The sequence below is a fragment of the Xenopus laevis genome, chromosome 5S (assembly GCF_017654675.1).
Source record: "Xenopus laevis strain J_2021 chromosome 5S, Xenopus_laevis_v10.1, whole genome shotgun sequence".
NCBI lineage: Eukaryota > Metazoa > Chordata > Amphibia > Anura > Pipidae > Xenopus > Xenopus laevis.
In genome coordinates this window covers 19,531,470-19,547,876 of record NC_054380.1, presented here as the reverse complement: position 1 = coordinate 19,547,876, position 16,407 = coordinate 19,531,470, and the positions used below count along the sequence as shown (strand labels likewise).

General features: G+C 41.7%; 1 non-coding gene across 1 annotated transcript; it reads right to left on the bottom strand.

Annotated features, from left to right (window-relative positions):
• Positions 1 to 647: 647 nt before the first annotated feature.
• trnai-uau lies at positions 648 to 741 on the bottom strand. Its single transcript has 2 exons — positions 704 to 741; positions 648 to 683 (listed from the first exon to the last, which is right to left on the bottom strand). It is a non-coding gene; the product is annotated as a tRNA-Ile (tRNA).
• Positions 742 to 16,407: the final 15,666 nt, after the last annotated feature.

Genomic DNA, 16,407 nt, shown 5'->3' with positions numbered 1-16,407 from the left:
TGGAGATGATATACATTTTTTAACTTTGTATAAATAAAGTATATTTTTAACTAATCCTCTCTGGTCCTGTGGATCCATTTGAGTGCAGGTCGGCCCTGCTTCCTTTTATCCTTTACTGTACCGCTCCCTAAAGGTAAGGCCACACTGGCCGTTTTGGGGAGATTCGGTCGCCTGGCGACTAATCGCCTCGTCTTTGCGTCAACCAATCTACCCAAACACCTTCCCTGACTCTAAAATAAAAAAAATGCTGGCGCTAATCAAATGCAGCGATACGTTTTCCGAAGTCGCCCGAAGTTGCCTCACGAGGAAACTTCGAGCGACTTCGGAAAACAATTGTCGCGTATGATTAGCGCTGGCCTTTTTCATTTTACCCGGCTCAAAGTCAGGGAAGGGAACTCCAGCTACAGAACAAACATATCTGCTCCTGAATAAGGGAACGGCCCATTCCCATAAGCAAATGTAAAGTAAGAATGAGGGAAACCAGGACTAATTTCCTCTCTGTCCCAAGGGTGTTTATAGCAACTGAATTCCTATTTCACAAAGTACTTGAAATGAATCAGAAAGGCTTACAAAAGCGTCTGAACACATCACCACGCTGAGGCACAGGGAATGTAGTCAAATACGGAGTGTGGGGATAAAAACAAATGTGCTCCAGGTGAGGCTCGAACTCACAACCTCGGCATTGCTCTGCATTGTACTGCTGTATAAGTACCGCGCGCTAACCGATTGCGCCACTGGAGCTCTGACACTGTCGACCTCAGAAGGGATTCATCAGTGATGCCACGGGGGGAGGAGCCATGATGGTGTACGGTAACCACCCCCTTTGCTTTCTGAGCTGGAGTTTGCGGAAGTCGGAGCGCCATGTTTATTGTGTTAGGAGAGGCATAGACGTGTACTCGGGAGGAGGGTTGGGAGACAGAACTAAAGCGACCGTGTAACGATCGCAGCGATGGGAAACGCAGGTGCGATTTTTAAAACGGCGTTGGGAGAGGGATTGAGTTACTGTTTTTATTTTCAGCACATGTGCAGCCGATCCTATTAGCAGTGAGGTTGGTTGAGCAGGCAAGCGCTGCTGTATTGGAGCGGAGAATTAGTCGGCTGCAGAGGGCTTGCGTGTCACGTGATACTAAATGGCGTCATAAAACTTTAACTTTAAAAGTTTAACACGGGTTGTCGCCTATAGCAGCCAATCAGCAGGCAGTGCTTCATGGGCACCTGCTAAAAAGCCGAGAGCTTATTGGTTGACGTGGGTAACTGGGAATCCAGCATATATTTGAGCGCAATATAAAATCCCAATTTCGATACTTTACCCTCCCAAAAAAATAATTCAAGGGAAATTGTGGTTAGTGTTACACCTTTCTGAGAAAAAAATGCTGGTCTTTATATATTTCATAAAATATTCCAATCTTTCTTCTATGACAAGCTGAAAGCGGGAAATCATAATAAACTGCCACACAGCAGCAAAAACTGTCACCAACTCTTTGTTGTAACTCTCTTATTTCCATTTTATAATCACATTTTAACCCCCCCACCCAAGAGTGAAAGTTGTGGCCCCCCTCAACTAGGGTTGCCACCTCACCCCTTTAAAACTGAACACATGTAATCCACAGCCTGCATGGCTAATTAGCAATTTATTTAGACGCAAGCTGCAGACTGGACTGATTTATGTGCATCCATGCATAGATGAATTGCTAATTAGCCATGCAGGCTATGAATTCCAGGGTGCCCTCCAGTGTAGACATGAGACTGCCAGGGTGTTCTCAGAGTAGACATGGGACTGCCAGGGTGCTCTCCTGGGTAGACATGGTACTGCCAGGGTGCCCTCCAGGATAGACCTGAGACTGCCAGGGTGTTCTCCAAGATAAGCATGGGACTATAAAGAATTGGCAGCACTCCCAGGCCTTGTGTAAAACCGCCTTTATTCTTTCATATATAGCAGCAGCTGCTGCTATATATGAAAGAATAAAGGCGGTTTTACACAAGGCCTGGGAGTGCTGCCAATTCTTTATATTCTACTTTGCTAAACATGTGTAGGTGAACACATGGAGTGGCGTGCACCCATCTGAAAAAGATAAGGACAAGTGAGGAGCTGGGCTAACAAAGAAAGTATAAGCATGGGACTGCCAGAATGTTCTCCAGGGTAGACATGGGACTGCCAGGGTGCTCTCCATCATAGACCTGAGACTGCCAGGATGTTCTCCAAGATAGGCATGGGACTGCCAGAATGTTCTCCAGGGTAGACATGGGACTGCCAGGGTGCTCTCCATCATAGACCTGAGACTGCCAGGATGTTCTCCAAGATAGGCATGGGACTGCCAGAATGTTCTCCAGGGTAGACATGGGACTGCCAGGGTGCTCTTCAAGATAGGCATGGGACTGCCAGAATGTTCTCCAGGGTAGACATGGGACTGCCAGGGTGCTCTCCAAGATAGGCAAGGGACTGCCAGAATGTTCTTCAGGGTAGACATGGGACTGCCCGGGTTTTCTCCTGAGTAGACATGAGACTGCCAGGGTGCCCTCCAGGATAGACCTGAGACTGCCAGGGTGTTCTCCAAGATAGGAATTCGACTGCCAGAATGTTCTCCAGGGTAGATATTGGATTGCCAGGGTGCTCTCCAAGATAGGCATGGGACTGCCAGAATGTTCTCCAGGGTAGATATGGGACTGCCAGGGTGCTCTTCAAGATAGGCATGGTACTGCCAGAATGTTCTTCAGAGTAGACATGGGACTGCCAGGGTGCTCTCCAGGGTAGACATGGGACTGCCCAGGTGCTCTCCTGGGTAGACATGAGACTGCCAGGGTGCCCTCCAGGATAGACCTGAGACTGCCAGGGTGTTCTCCAAGATAAGCATGGGACTGCCAGAATGTTCTCCAGGGTAGACATGGGACTGCCAGGTTGCTCTCCAGGATAGACCTGAGACTGCCAGGATGTTCTCCAAAATAGGCATGGGACTGCCAGAATGTTCTCCAGGGTAGATATGGGACTGCCAGGGTGCTCTCCAAGATAGGCATGGGACTGCCAGAATGTTCTTCAGGGTAGACATGGGATTGCCAGGGTGCTTTCCAGGGTAGACATGGGACTGCCCGGGTGCTCTCCTGAGTAGACATGAGACTGGCAGGATGCCCTCCAGGATAGACCTGAGACTGCCAGGGTGTTCTCCAAGATAGGAATTCGACTGCCAGAATGTTCTCCAGGGTAGATATGGCACTGCCAGGGTGCTCTCCAAGATAGGCATGGGACTGCCAGAATGTTCTCCAGGGTAGACATGGGACTGCCAGGGTGTTCTTCACGCTAGATATGCCCCTTTCTTTTCTGTTGTGGTTTCCTTGTTCTTTTCTGTCTCAACTTTATTCTTCTCCAGAGCGGCCCAGGACGGTCACCCCTGTGCCCCCTGATGGTGGCCCTGTGCCAGAGTGGGGTCTATGGGAGTTGTCTCAGTACTCATTCCCTGCATAATCTGAATATATGTACTAATCTCTTCAGTGATTCTGACCCCAAATGGCAAGAGCTGGAGTTCTTCCTGATAATAATGCTCTGTGTGTGTATGGGGTAAGCGCATGCTGTTTGTGTCTCCTGAAGGATTCCCAGCAGTTTGCTGTTCTCCACATTCATCAAAAGATTGAAATTAGGAAGGTTTTTAGCCAAATGACACATTTATGAAACCTGATACCTGGCAGAATGTGTTTGACTGAAGGCAAAAGCCATTGGGATCTATTACGTATTAAAGGACAAGGAAAGGGAAAATCATTGGGGGGTGCCCATGCACACTGACCCAGACAGCCCTAAGCTGCTATGTGCAGTACATAGCAACATGTTTAGATAGTATGGTTGAAATAAACTAGATCCTAGTTGACCTAGTCACCTCTCTTGGTGGATATGTTACTGGACATTGACAGACCAGATTTTGGGCAGGATTCATTAGGATCATGCGACCTGTCAAAGTTGAGTCTTTCTAGGTGCTGTGCAGAACATAGTCACATGGCTAGACAATATGGTTGAAATAAGCTAAATTGCCTAAACAAATCTAGGGATGAGTGTCCATAGCGATAGCAGGAACTTTCCTACCCAATAGAGAGTAATATTATTGAATACATTCAAGTTATAATACATTATACTAAATATTAGATTGGGTGTCTTGTACAGTGTAACTAGTGCAGGAACAATTGGACAAAGCAATAAAACAATTTATGTTTCACTTACCCTACACATCAGCAGTAGCCATAATTATGGCACTTCACTTTTCTGTTATTAATGACTTATCACTTTAGAGAATTTATCATTTTAGCTTTTCCAATCAGATAACATTCAGTGGCCAGGAGCCAACACAGAAACAATTAAAACCACTGTGATTGGATTAAGCCAGCTCAGCCACAGCCTGGATTTTCCAATCAAATCATTATGTAGCTTCTAATAAGAGACAGAGCTGTTTTGAATATGAACAGATATGGATGTGGCAGCATCTGGATTGTCTGATTAGATCAGTCCCAATGAGTATAGGCAATTATTATGGTATTGTCGGGTACAAATACATTCTAGTTTATTGTCTAACTTGACGGTTACACTATAGTAGATACATTAATGAGATGCCATTAAAAATAGGGGGGTGGTGTATAATGTCAGCTGAATGGCACTGGTTTCCAGTTCACTATTTTATTACTGGGAAATAACAATAAATACAAATAAATACTAAATAAACAGTGCTTACAGCATCATGTTAATATCAGTTTAGTAATGGAGGGACAACATACTCTGTACATGGCCATTATTGTATATGAAGTAAAACTGCTAAGCTTTAGTCCTGGGCTCTTAACAATTAGCCAACCTGAAGAACTTTGTTGGGGAGCATGGCACCACCATGTTTATTCGGCTCCTGTGGTTCCTCGCAGGCTGGATGAATGGACAATACACTTCAAAATCCTTGTGCTACACATGGGCCAAGTTCATGCGTGAGCAAGAAATACCTGCGAGCCAAAGAAATATGGTGGTGCAGTACTCTCTCACATTTGCAGATCTAGAACATATGGATCTCCTTCAGGCCATCAGTTAAACATGGATAAAGATCAGTGCCATTTGCCCATTCATGAGAGTAGCCATACTGAACACCATCCTACCGGCCCAAAGACCAGTTGATCACAATAATAATAGTGCACTCCTTTGTGACCTTCTTTAGAGTGATAAAAAGGAGAATATATATAGGGGGTTATTTAAGCGCAATTCCAAACTTGAATGCCATGTTTTTCCCCATAATGCAGTACTTTTCCTAGAATCTCAGCAGGTGGAGTTACATCTGAAGGCAGTTGTGGACTGGCGTTTTGGTTGAAGTTATTTCCAGCATTTGGTGTGCAAGTGAAATGTCCTCCCTATTCTATGACGCAGGCCACTGTTGGAACACTGAAGCTATTCCTGGTTTGGAGGTGGTGATAACTCCTAGGTTCCCACAGTAGCTCTTGTTTTGGAAGAAGATGCAGGAAGGACCTTATGGTGTACAGTGGCCTGGCGATTCCACCCTATATTTATGTACTATGGATATTGGTCAGTTGAGGTAATGTCTAGGTTTAAAAAATCTCATCTGCTGATGTACAATGTTGGCCAGTTTATGGTGCTTCAGCAGATGAGGAAGCAAGGAGGGTCTTCAGTTCTGCAGTTCCACAGGTTTTTGCTGTTGACGCAAATGATCGGAGCAATAGAAAGGTAGTCATAATTTGTATGGCTCCTATAATGCTATTCATCTGTTAGTTATGGGCTGATCAGTTGGAAGACATACCTGTTTGGCCCCTATATGGCCACCTTTAAGTAGAATTCATTGCCCTCAATCTGTTTGGAACTATAGCCGTATGAATGCTATAACTGTATATGATGTATCTGGCACCTTGGCAAAAGGTAAGAGAGTTTCAGTCTATACTGGTTCACAAGGGCTCCTAAACCCAGACAATTCTGAACACCACTGTTGTAAAGCTTAAAAAATGTCTGTTGAAGTTGGAAGGGAAGCAGAAAGGTTGTTGGGGTTGGACTGGAAATTTCATCAAAGCGGTAAAATGTTCCTGAAACCTTTCCTTTGATTTCATTTAAATGAGTTCGAATTAATGATGGATAGGAACACTGTGATTATTTTATTTTCTCACATTTTGCCAGAAATAAGTCATTCATCCTCCCATAGAAACAGATGAGATTTGCCAGCCTGGAGCTGTATGGGGGATGCAGAAAACATGATCAAAGTTGAAATGTGTCAGGATAATGTATTACTGTTGAAACAGACGTTTACAGATAGAAGTGGATAAAATCTGAAAAATGTGCAAAGTTGGACTGGGTTTACCAATGCTTTATAACTAAGGACCGTTGTGTGCAGTTCATGTCAGGCCAGAGTCACTTTCGGGCTCTGTTTTCGGCATTGCTGCTAAATGCCTCCTGCTAGGTTCTTCCAGGCAATAATGTTACTTGCCTGTGCACCTTGGAGACTCCCGTTATACAGCAGAAAACCAGCTAACTGGAAAGGCTTTCCCTATTTATAAATGAAAATACTCGAGAATTAGGGGTAAATAAAGTTAAACTTATTAAGCCTCATTAAATGGCAAGTCACCCCCAAAATAAACATTTGCCTAATAAAAGAAATCATAATACTAAGCTATTTTTAATACACTTTAATTTAAAGATATGAGTTTTTCACCTTTGAGTTAATTTTTAGGGGGTTATTTATTAAGCTCAGAATTTTTCCAGTTGGATTTTTAAAGGAGAAAATACAATTGGTGTTAAAAGATTGATGAAAAAAGTACTCCAACTCAGATTTTCTGAGTTGTGCCGGGTTTGGGGAGCAAAATACGAAAAAATCGCAGGATTCTGATTTTTAACGGTTTTATTGTGATTTTTTCCGCACAAGTAAAAATCGTGAAAATGTATTCATAATTAGGGGGTTTCCGAAAAAATCGCAGGATTCTGATTTTTAACGGTTTTATTGTGATTTTTTCCGCACAAGTAAAAATCGTGAAAATGTATTCATAATTAGGGGGTAAAAACCAATACAGATTTGGTTGGAGTCGTTTTCAGAAAATAATGAGAACTTTTCAGATTTTGATAAATAACCCCCTTAGTACTATGGAGAGAGTGATATTCGTAGACACTTTGCCTTTGGTATTCATTTTCTAATTATTTATGAGTTTTGGGTTATTATAATTTCTATAACATACTAAAAGGTAACCTAAAGGTGAACCACCCCTTTATACAAAAAATATTTCCTTAACTCCTGGTTGTTACTTGCCCTTTAGGACAGAGAATAGAAAGGAGCAGACACTACTTTTAGTAGCAGTACATATACTGTACTCATATCTTAAAAATAGGGATGCCTCGAATTCACTATTTTGGATTCGGCTGAACCCCCGAATCCTTCGTGAAAGATTCAGACGAATACCGAACCTATTCCAAATCCTAATTTGCATATTTAAGATTTAAGAATTCTAATTAGACGATTCGACGCCTTAAACCTGCCTAATTCATGTTTAAATCAATGGGAGAGGTCCATTGACTTGAAGATTTGAAGATGTTTGTAGCTTTCTTGACATTCGAGTTTTCGGGTCAGTAAAATTTGTCCAAGGATTAGATATTAGATTTTTTTTTGTAAATAACCCCACAGTCGAATTTCAAGTATATTAGAATTTAATAGAGTTTTAAAAAAATGAATTCGAAATTCGACCCTTGATAAATCTGCCTCTAGGGGTCATTCACTAAAAGCAGGACAGGGTGCAAAGAGGAGAAAAAGCTGCTACCTTAGTGCCCCTTAGTAGTAGTGCCTGGCTAAATAATTTGCTCATCACTACTCCTTAGTACTCTAGCACTTAGCCCAGGGTCATAGAGCATTTTTCTGTTAATGCTCATAGGTAATGATGGGCAAATAAATTTGCCAGATATGAATTCGCAACGAATTTCCACATTTTGGCCCAACCAAATTAATTAGAATTAATAAAATGCTTTGATGATTCACTGGCGAAAAATTGTCGTGCGCATAAAAATTATCACGCGTCAAAATTATTCAGACGCTCATTGACTTTCAAGCATTTGGACCAAATACTTGAGCTTATAAAAATTACGTTTTGCGTCCCACCCACGGTGTTGTTAAACGATCCCCATTGTAGAAAATTCTAATTGCCATTATAGTAGAGGTTATGCATAATGCTCAGCGGGACGTGTGGGTTTTATGGATAATGGATCTTTTTACATTAAAAGACGTCAACCCACATAAAAAAAAACATAATTCTAAGCAACTATGCAATATACATTCATTACATATTTTCTATGGTTGTAATATATATTTACAGGTACGGGATCCGTTATGGGGAAACCTGTTATCCAGAAAGCTCTGAATTCATCCCCCATAGACTCCATTTTAACAAAATAATCAAAAATTTTAAAAATCAAATTCCTTTTTCTCTTTAATAATAAAACAGTAGCTTGTACTTAATCCCAACTAAAATATAATTAATCCTTATTGGAAGCAGAACCAGCCTATTGGGTTTATTTATCATTTACATGTTTTTCTAGTAGACTTCAGATAATTATGGAAAGATCTGGATGACAGGTCCCATACCTGAACTACTGTCAACCAGGACCTCAGAAAAGATCTTGAAACCACAAAGTATTTTAATCATTTTAACACAAGAGGGTGCTAGTGTTCCATCTTGTATCTCCTATTCCGTAGGGTTGAAACGGTTGAAGTGCTGTAACACTGCGCAGCCTTGTCATCTGTAGTCGTACTGGGGAGAGTGTAAAGGAGTAAGAGTTGGGCAAATATTATATAACAATACAGAGCTGCCATTAGGGGGGCACAGGGGGTACATCTGTACCAAGCCCAGGACTAAAGGGGGGCTTGGCTGTGCTGCACTTTTTGAATTGACAGCGCCAAAAATCTGAAGAGCCGAAGTCCCAAAGACCCGAAATCCCAAAGACCCGAAGGCGCGAACGGAGCCAAACATTCATAAAGACCAGAAGCCGCGAAAAGACCCAAAATTGAAGTCCTGAAGTAGTGAAAAAAACCCAAACGGAGCCTAAGGTAAGTTCCACTTAACAACAATTTTTTTTTTAATTGATTTTATTAAACCCACCAATGTATTATTTTAATACTCTATAGGCCCCTGACCACCAATGTTTTTTTTTTTTTAATGAGGGCCCTGGCTGCCAATCTTTTTTTTTTTTCAATTTATCGGGGGGGGGGGGGCTGGCCACCAATGATTTTTTTGAATTTGTAGGGGGGCCCTGACCACAAATGTTTTTTTAAAAACTTTTATGTGGAACCCTGACCTCCAATGTTTTTTTATTAAATTATAATTGGGTCCTGACCACCAATGACTTTTTATAACTTGTGTAGAGGGGGTTACCTTTTTTAGCGCTGTCTGTGCGGCCTTTTTACTTTGATGTGGGGTTGGGCTGGCTTTGGGGGCTAGGTAGGGACCAGGGGGCACAGAAAATTTTGCTGTACTGGGCCCCATGATTTCTGATGGCGGCCCTGTCACAATATGAGATTGCGGCTAAATCCTTTGCCTCTTTCAGGCCCATGAAACAAGTGGTATAACACCAATGTCATTTTGTACAAAGATATTGGCTTAAAGAGGGTGTGAGTGACGGCAGTGTATTCTGTCCTCGAGCTCCAAGAGGGCCAAGTGCACAGTAAATAGAATACACAATCATTTTAATAATGTCAACATTCTGGCCCCTGAGGAGCTGATATTAGTGAAACCAAAAACGATGTGATTATCAGTAACTTCCCAAGGTACATTAACGGAATGCTTTCAGTGGACTCCTGACACAATTGAGCAGAAACCGGCTGATTAACAGATATGGAGGAGAACCGACTCCTGTTACACTAGGGTTTACACTGTGTATATTAGGGGTACACAAGAGGCAAGTGCCTAGGGTGCAACAAAGTGGGGGTGCCAAGCACGTTCCGCTTCTTTTGCCTACCTCTGGTCCAGACCCTGAACAGAAAGAGATAAACAAATAGCAAGTACAGGTATGGGACCTGTTATCCAGAATGCTCGGGACCTGGGGGTTTCCGGATAGTGGATCTTTCAGTAATTTGGATCTTCATACATTAAAGGGGACCAGTCACCCCAAAAAAATATACCAAATCCTATTTTATCATGTTAGTCAAGCAAAATGAACTTTAATTACACTGTATAAATTATTTGAATCTTGTTTTCATCAGTCTGGGAATTCATAATTATAGCAAGCAGGCAGGAGCCATTTTGTGGACACTGTTATTAAGACAAGCCTTGTATCATCTCAGAATCTTGTTTGTGCACCAGAATGGGGGACCTGATGTCCATCTCCATGCCCTGGCTACACAATTAAATGGTGAAGAGAACGGGGGAATGTGGGGAGAGAAGTGACATCTAGGAAGTGCTGAATGGAAAGTGAAATAATTGTCTGCCCCTCCTATTTGATTGACCGCTGAGATTTTCAAATGTGTTTACAACAGCTATGAATGCATTAATAAAAAAAAGAATTTAGATTTCATGTTTACTTTGAAAATAACTTTTATTATACAGCTTTTTATGTCTGGGTGACAGGTCCACTTTGAGTCTACTAGAAAATCATGTAAACATTAAATAATCCCAATAGGCTGGTACAAGTTACTGTTTTATTATTACAGAGAAAAAGGAAATCTTTTTTTAAAAAAATTCTATTATTTGGATAAAATAGAGTCTATGGGAGACGGCCTTTACATAACGGGTTTCCGGATAATGGATCCCATACATGTATGTGTTTTTAAGATACTCTTGCCAGGATACAGACACGCACAGAAATATATATATTTTTTCAGATAACATATCCCATACCTGTACACTTACAAATAATGAAAACAACTGAAAATATTTTAATCAATGTTTTTTGGAAAGTTATTTAGAAAGTAACACCCCAGATGCTGAAGGGTTAAGGCAGGGTAGATGTGGCCAGAGTAGAGAGTATAGGGGTAAATATAGAGATTCTGGTTAGGAGGAGGTTGTTGCCCTGAAAAAAAAATGAATGTAAAATAAGTTCTCTTTTCTTAGTACTTTTACAACTTATACAATATATTTCTTGTTTTCAGAACATTAGCAAATTTTTTCACTGCCAATATAATGGATTTGATACAACATCACAAGCTGCTGGTCATTTAGTTGGCTGAAAATGAATTTCCTGAAGGGAGTAAAAGGTATTGATATGCTTGGAACTGATCAGAGAAATGAAGACCTTTTTGTTCCTATTTCTCAAAAAACACAAATAATAAAACATTAAGACCAATTGCAAATTGTCTCAGAATATCACTCTCTACAGCATACTAAAAGTAATTTCAAGGTGAAACAACCCCTTTAATTTAACATTTTTGTAGTGGAAAAGTAACTGTACAAACCCAATGTCGTCAACATATAGATGTCGGTATATTATACCTTTTCCATTCAGCAATCAGTTTCAATGTTGTTGCATGTGGATTCCCGCTGCACTAGGGGTTTTGTTGGCCATGATGAAAGCCCAGTCTTTCCAAGCACAAGATCTACACCAGCAGGAAGACACTATATAAAGCCCATCCTTTACATTGGAACAGAAATAAAACCTCAATGAACCGTGTTATGACAAATCTGTGTTTTGAAGAATATCTAAAGAGGCAGTTGACACAATACATTGTGACTCGGCATCCTCTGAAAATCAGACGACGCTTGACGGTGCAGATATTCTTTGATTTGCCTTTAGTCTCTAGGACAGGCACAATACACGTGGAACAAATGCTTTGTATGAAGCTCTGCTTTCATAGGAGGCCGGAATTCTTTTTACAACGTTTTAGGATTTCTTTAGTGAGATTCTATCAGAGAGACAATAGGCAAGGGAACATTCTATCTTCAGCTGTACAACAGAACAGAGGAAACGCAAGGAGATCATCATAGGAAGTCATTTCTGTGGTCCTTCAGGATTAAGTGTTCTTATTTTTGGTTGGCTGGTGAGGTATCCGTAATCCAGGTTCATTCACAATCAGAATAGTCATGAACAGGACAGGGAACAATAAACAGCATAATCAGATATTATAGAGTGCTTCCTGGGAATTATGTAAAATCTACAGCCAGGCATAGAACTCAGTCTCAATGGGATATTTATTATGGATATGAATGGCGAGCTGATGATGTCATGAAGCGACTCCACAGCAATGATTTCCATGCGCACATGGGCACAGTGATGTTATTGGGTCACAACCTTACATTAGGACTGAACGTTTCTTCTGGGATAGGAAAGTAATGAAAGGAAGAGGAAAGAGGAAGAGGAAAGAGCATGGAGGTCATGGGAAATGAGGGAATGAAGATTGGGGAATGTCTGGTTTGAGGAGATGAGGACAGATACTGTTAGGAAATAATAGAAATGTCTGGTGGCAGAGTGGTAGGAAATGCATCATCAGTGGTAGCATTGGTTTGGAGGCCTGGCTTAGGGAGTTGGAGAGAGTAAAGGTCACCATAGCTACCCACAGTTTTCCTGGCATTAACTAGATGATATCACTTGAAACAGTCTTTTTAGTTGATCTTTTAAAAATCTTTACATCTATGGTCACCTTAAAGGTATGGGGTTCAGGAGTAAAGAGTAATCATTGGGGGAATGAGCAGAAGGGTTTGGGTATGGACATTGATGTGTGGGGAGAAGAGAGTACAGAGAGTTGGATGAAAGAGTGAAAGCACCCATCGTAGAGGAAATGGGTGGCATGTGGAGTAGGAATATTGGGTAGAAGTGGTATTTTTATGATAAAAGTATTGTCACTCCCACGTTGTGTCCACCATGAGGAGGACCTGGGAGGAGGTATAGTAATACCTTGGCTTGGTTTTGCTTTTGTAAAATGGATAAAGAGCAAATGAAGGTACAGTAGCTGTTTAACATGAAAGAAAATAGACCAACATCAAATGAATATGACATTTATCTGTAGCTTCAGTAACAATGGTGGGATTCATCAGAACCTCTCTTCATTTCACGCACAATATAAACATTGGCAATGAAATGTGCCTTTACAAATCAGAAAACTTTGAAAACATTGTCTATCTCTAAACTCAAATTATATAGATGCCCGCCCCTGGCCAGAGTTGGAGAGATTTATAGATGGCAGAACATAACGCAGTGCATTAGGGACAATAATAACAAACAATAAAAGATGCAGTAAAATCTCTATGGACTGGCCAACAATAACCTCACGGGGCAGACTGGAGTCTTTGTAATTAGGAGATGATTGCTCAGGACGGCTCTATCCTATTGATATTTAACATTAACCTTCTCAGGCATAACCAGCAGCTGAAAGAAATGTTTGTCGGGGGCCCAAACCAAAGGAAGAATTATCACATCGAAGAGGGAGAATAAGTAATTTTCAATTTTCAATAGTACATAATTAAACAGTGATACATCTAAAGTGCACCGTCATTGTGACAGCAGTGTTTTATATTACGCTATTTAGGCTTCTGTGCATGTAGTTCAACTAACAAGTACAATTATTTGTCTAACTTCTTATTAAAGGGATTCTGTCATGATTTTCATGGTGCAGTTTTTAATTCTAATTTACACTGTTTACACTGCAAATAATCCACTCTACCATGTAGAATTTCATTCCTAACCCAACAAGTGTATTTTTTTTAGTTGTAATATATTGGTGTGTAGGAGCCATCTCAGGTCATTTTGCCTGGTCATGTGCTTTTAGAAAAAGCCAGTGCTGCACTATGGAACTGCTTTCTGGCAGGCTATTGTTTCTCCTACTCAATGTAACTGGAGGAGTCGCAGTGGGACATGGATTTTTACTATTGAGTGCTGTTCTTATATCTACCAGGCAGCTGTTATCTGGTAACTTTCCCATTGTTCTGCTGATGGGATCCTGAGGGGGGGGGGGGTGATATCACTCCAACTTGCAGTGCAGCAGTTACTGAAGTTTATCAGAACACTACTGGGGGCACCTGGGAAACTGACAATATGTCTAGCCCCATGTTAGATTTCAAAATGAAAAATAAAAACTCGGTTTGCTCTTTTGAAAAATGGATTTCAAGTCTGCTGGAGCAGCACTATTAACTGATGCATTTTGAAAAAAACATGTTTCCCCTTGACAGTAAAACCAATGGTAGCCGGCATAGTGAAGCAACACATTTATTAGCTAATCTTTGAGATGAAGGGAATCCTCCTTAAAATAAAATATGCAGATTATTTTGAATTGCTTTATAAAGATAACTCTCACTGCTGTCAGTTCTCTGCTTTGTAGGGACTGAGGAGTGTCCCTGAGCCAAGCACAGTTCTTGAGTGCAAGGACCTGCGTCATTGGATGCTATCGACTGGCAAGGGTGCAAAGTGCTAAAATATGGCTCCCCTTTTTCACACTTTGCACTCTGCCCCATCAATGCTAAACAACCAAGGTTGGAGTGGTGGGTGCAGGACCCCCCGCCCAGGTCTGCTGCCCAAGGGGCTCCTCCATGCCCCCACACCCCCCTACAGGGGCCACCGCCACCCACCCTACCCCCTCCCCTGAGTACACATAAAGTAAACCTACCTTCATTGTGTCAGGGGAGGGAGATCAGCAGCCTGGAGGAGTGCCTGTGGGGCCCACCAAGCTTTTTTTCAGTGTCCCGCCAGCCCAGTCCGACCCTGTAAATGACCCATAGAATCTCCATTTCTTTCAGCCGTGGAGCAACAGTACAACACTTCCAGCAGCATAAGTTTCAGAATGGAGCACAAAGACCTGCACGTCCCCCATGAATCCAGCACCACCTGAGTTTGGTAGCACTGTATTCATGAGGGACAGGCAGTAGAAGGCACCATTCTTTCAGATGAGCAAGTTAGAGGTCACATAGGAGGCAATAGGACAAGTGGTAAGGACAGGGGTAAACGTCTAGAGCACAGATATTCCCCAGATGCAAGCACCTATTGAATAAGCAGTATAGGGTGATGCCTACCAAATCCATATGTATATAGACTCAATTTTAAAGGAAACATTTAATAAAAGTACTTTTCAAATTAAACATGAAATCCAAATTTTTTTCATTAAAACATACATACACACTTAAAAGTCCTATCTGTTAATCCTGTATCACCTGCCCCTCCTCTATGCTTTAGGCATACTCCGGGGCAGGCAATTACTTTCATTTTCCATTCAGCACTTACTAGATGTCACTGCTCTCTCCACATTCCCCCACCCTCCTCACCCTCTAGTGGGCATGGGCATCAGGTGCCCAATTCTGCCATATAAAAAAGATTTTGACAGGATACACAGCTTGCCTTAATAACAGGGTCCACAAAATGGTGCCGTCCTGCTTGCTGTGATTGTAAATTTCAAGACTTAAAGAAATGAGATTTAAATAATTGATATAGTGTAAGTGAAGTTTATTTTGTTTGAGTAACATAATAAAATAGGATTGTGAATTATTTGTTAGGATGACAGGTCCCCTTTAATTAAATAAAACAGTAGCTTGTACTTGATCCAAACTAAGTTATATTAAATCTGTATTGGAAGCAAATCCAGCCTATTGGGTTTAGTTAATGTTTTTATGATTTTTTCAGTAGACTTAAAGGAGAAACAAACCCCTGCTACTAAAATCCCTTACCCCTCTCCCTGCTCCCCCCAGCCAAGATGGTATCTTTGTTAAATGCCCCTAACTCTTTACTTACCCCTCAGTGCAGATTCTGTCCAGTGGAGTTCACGGGCAGCATCTTCAGCCACTTTGGTAACCTTTGGGTCTTCTACCTTCCCTTCGGCAATTTCCATGAATTTCGGCGCATGGATCCAACTACGCTTGCGCCGATACAGCACTTACTTCCCGAAGATCACCAAAGAGAAGAAGATGATCTGCAACGAGGGGTAAGTAAAACTTTAGGGGCATTTGCCTGGGGTAACACTTGGGTTGGGGGGGAAGAGGGAGGGGGGGTTTACTTCTCCTTTAAGGTATGAAGATCCAATTTATGGAAAAATCCCTTATCCCCCAGGTTCCTGTATTATGTAGTGTAGAGGAACTAACAAGCATGTGACTACTGTACAGTACAGTGACTACAGTTACTGCAGAGCAGGGGATTGTATAGTCATAATGACTAAAGGTGGCCATACACTGTGTACACTGGTGAGGTCACCAAACGAGCGGATCTTTCTCCCAATATGCCCACCAAAGGCAGGGCAATACGGGGCTAATTGGATCATTCAGGCCAAGGACCAAACAACAATGGGAATAGGCTCTTACAGGGCAAGCAAAGGAGAGTTGGGAGCACTCACCGGCCCACGATGTATTTCAGCTGTGCTACACGTGGAAGTACGCCCCCGAAGCGTTGTTTCAAACAGCCAATTTTCGTAATCACGGAGCATCAAGCAGATTAAAACATCCGTTTATTGAAAAATGATTAAAATATAACAATGGAGCATAGTGAGCCCATCGGCTCCATGGCTTTGACGC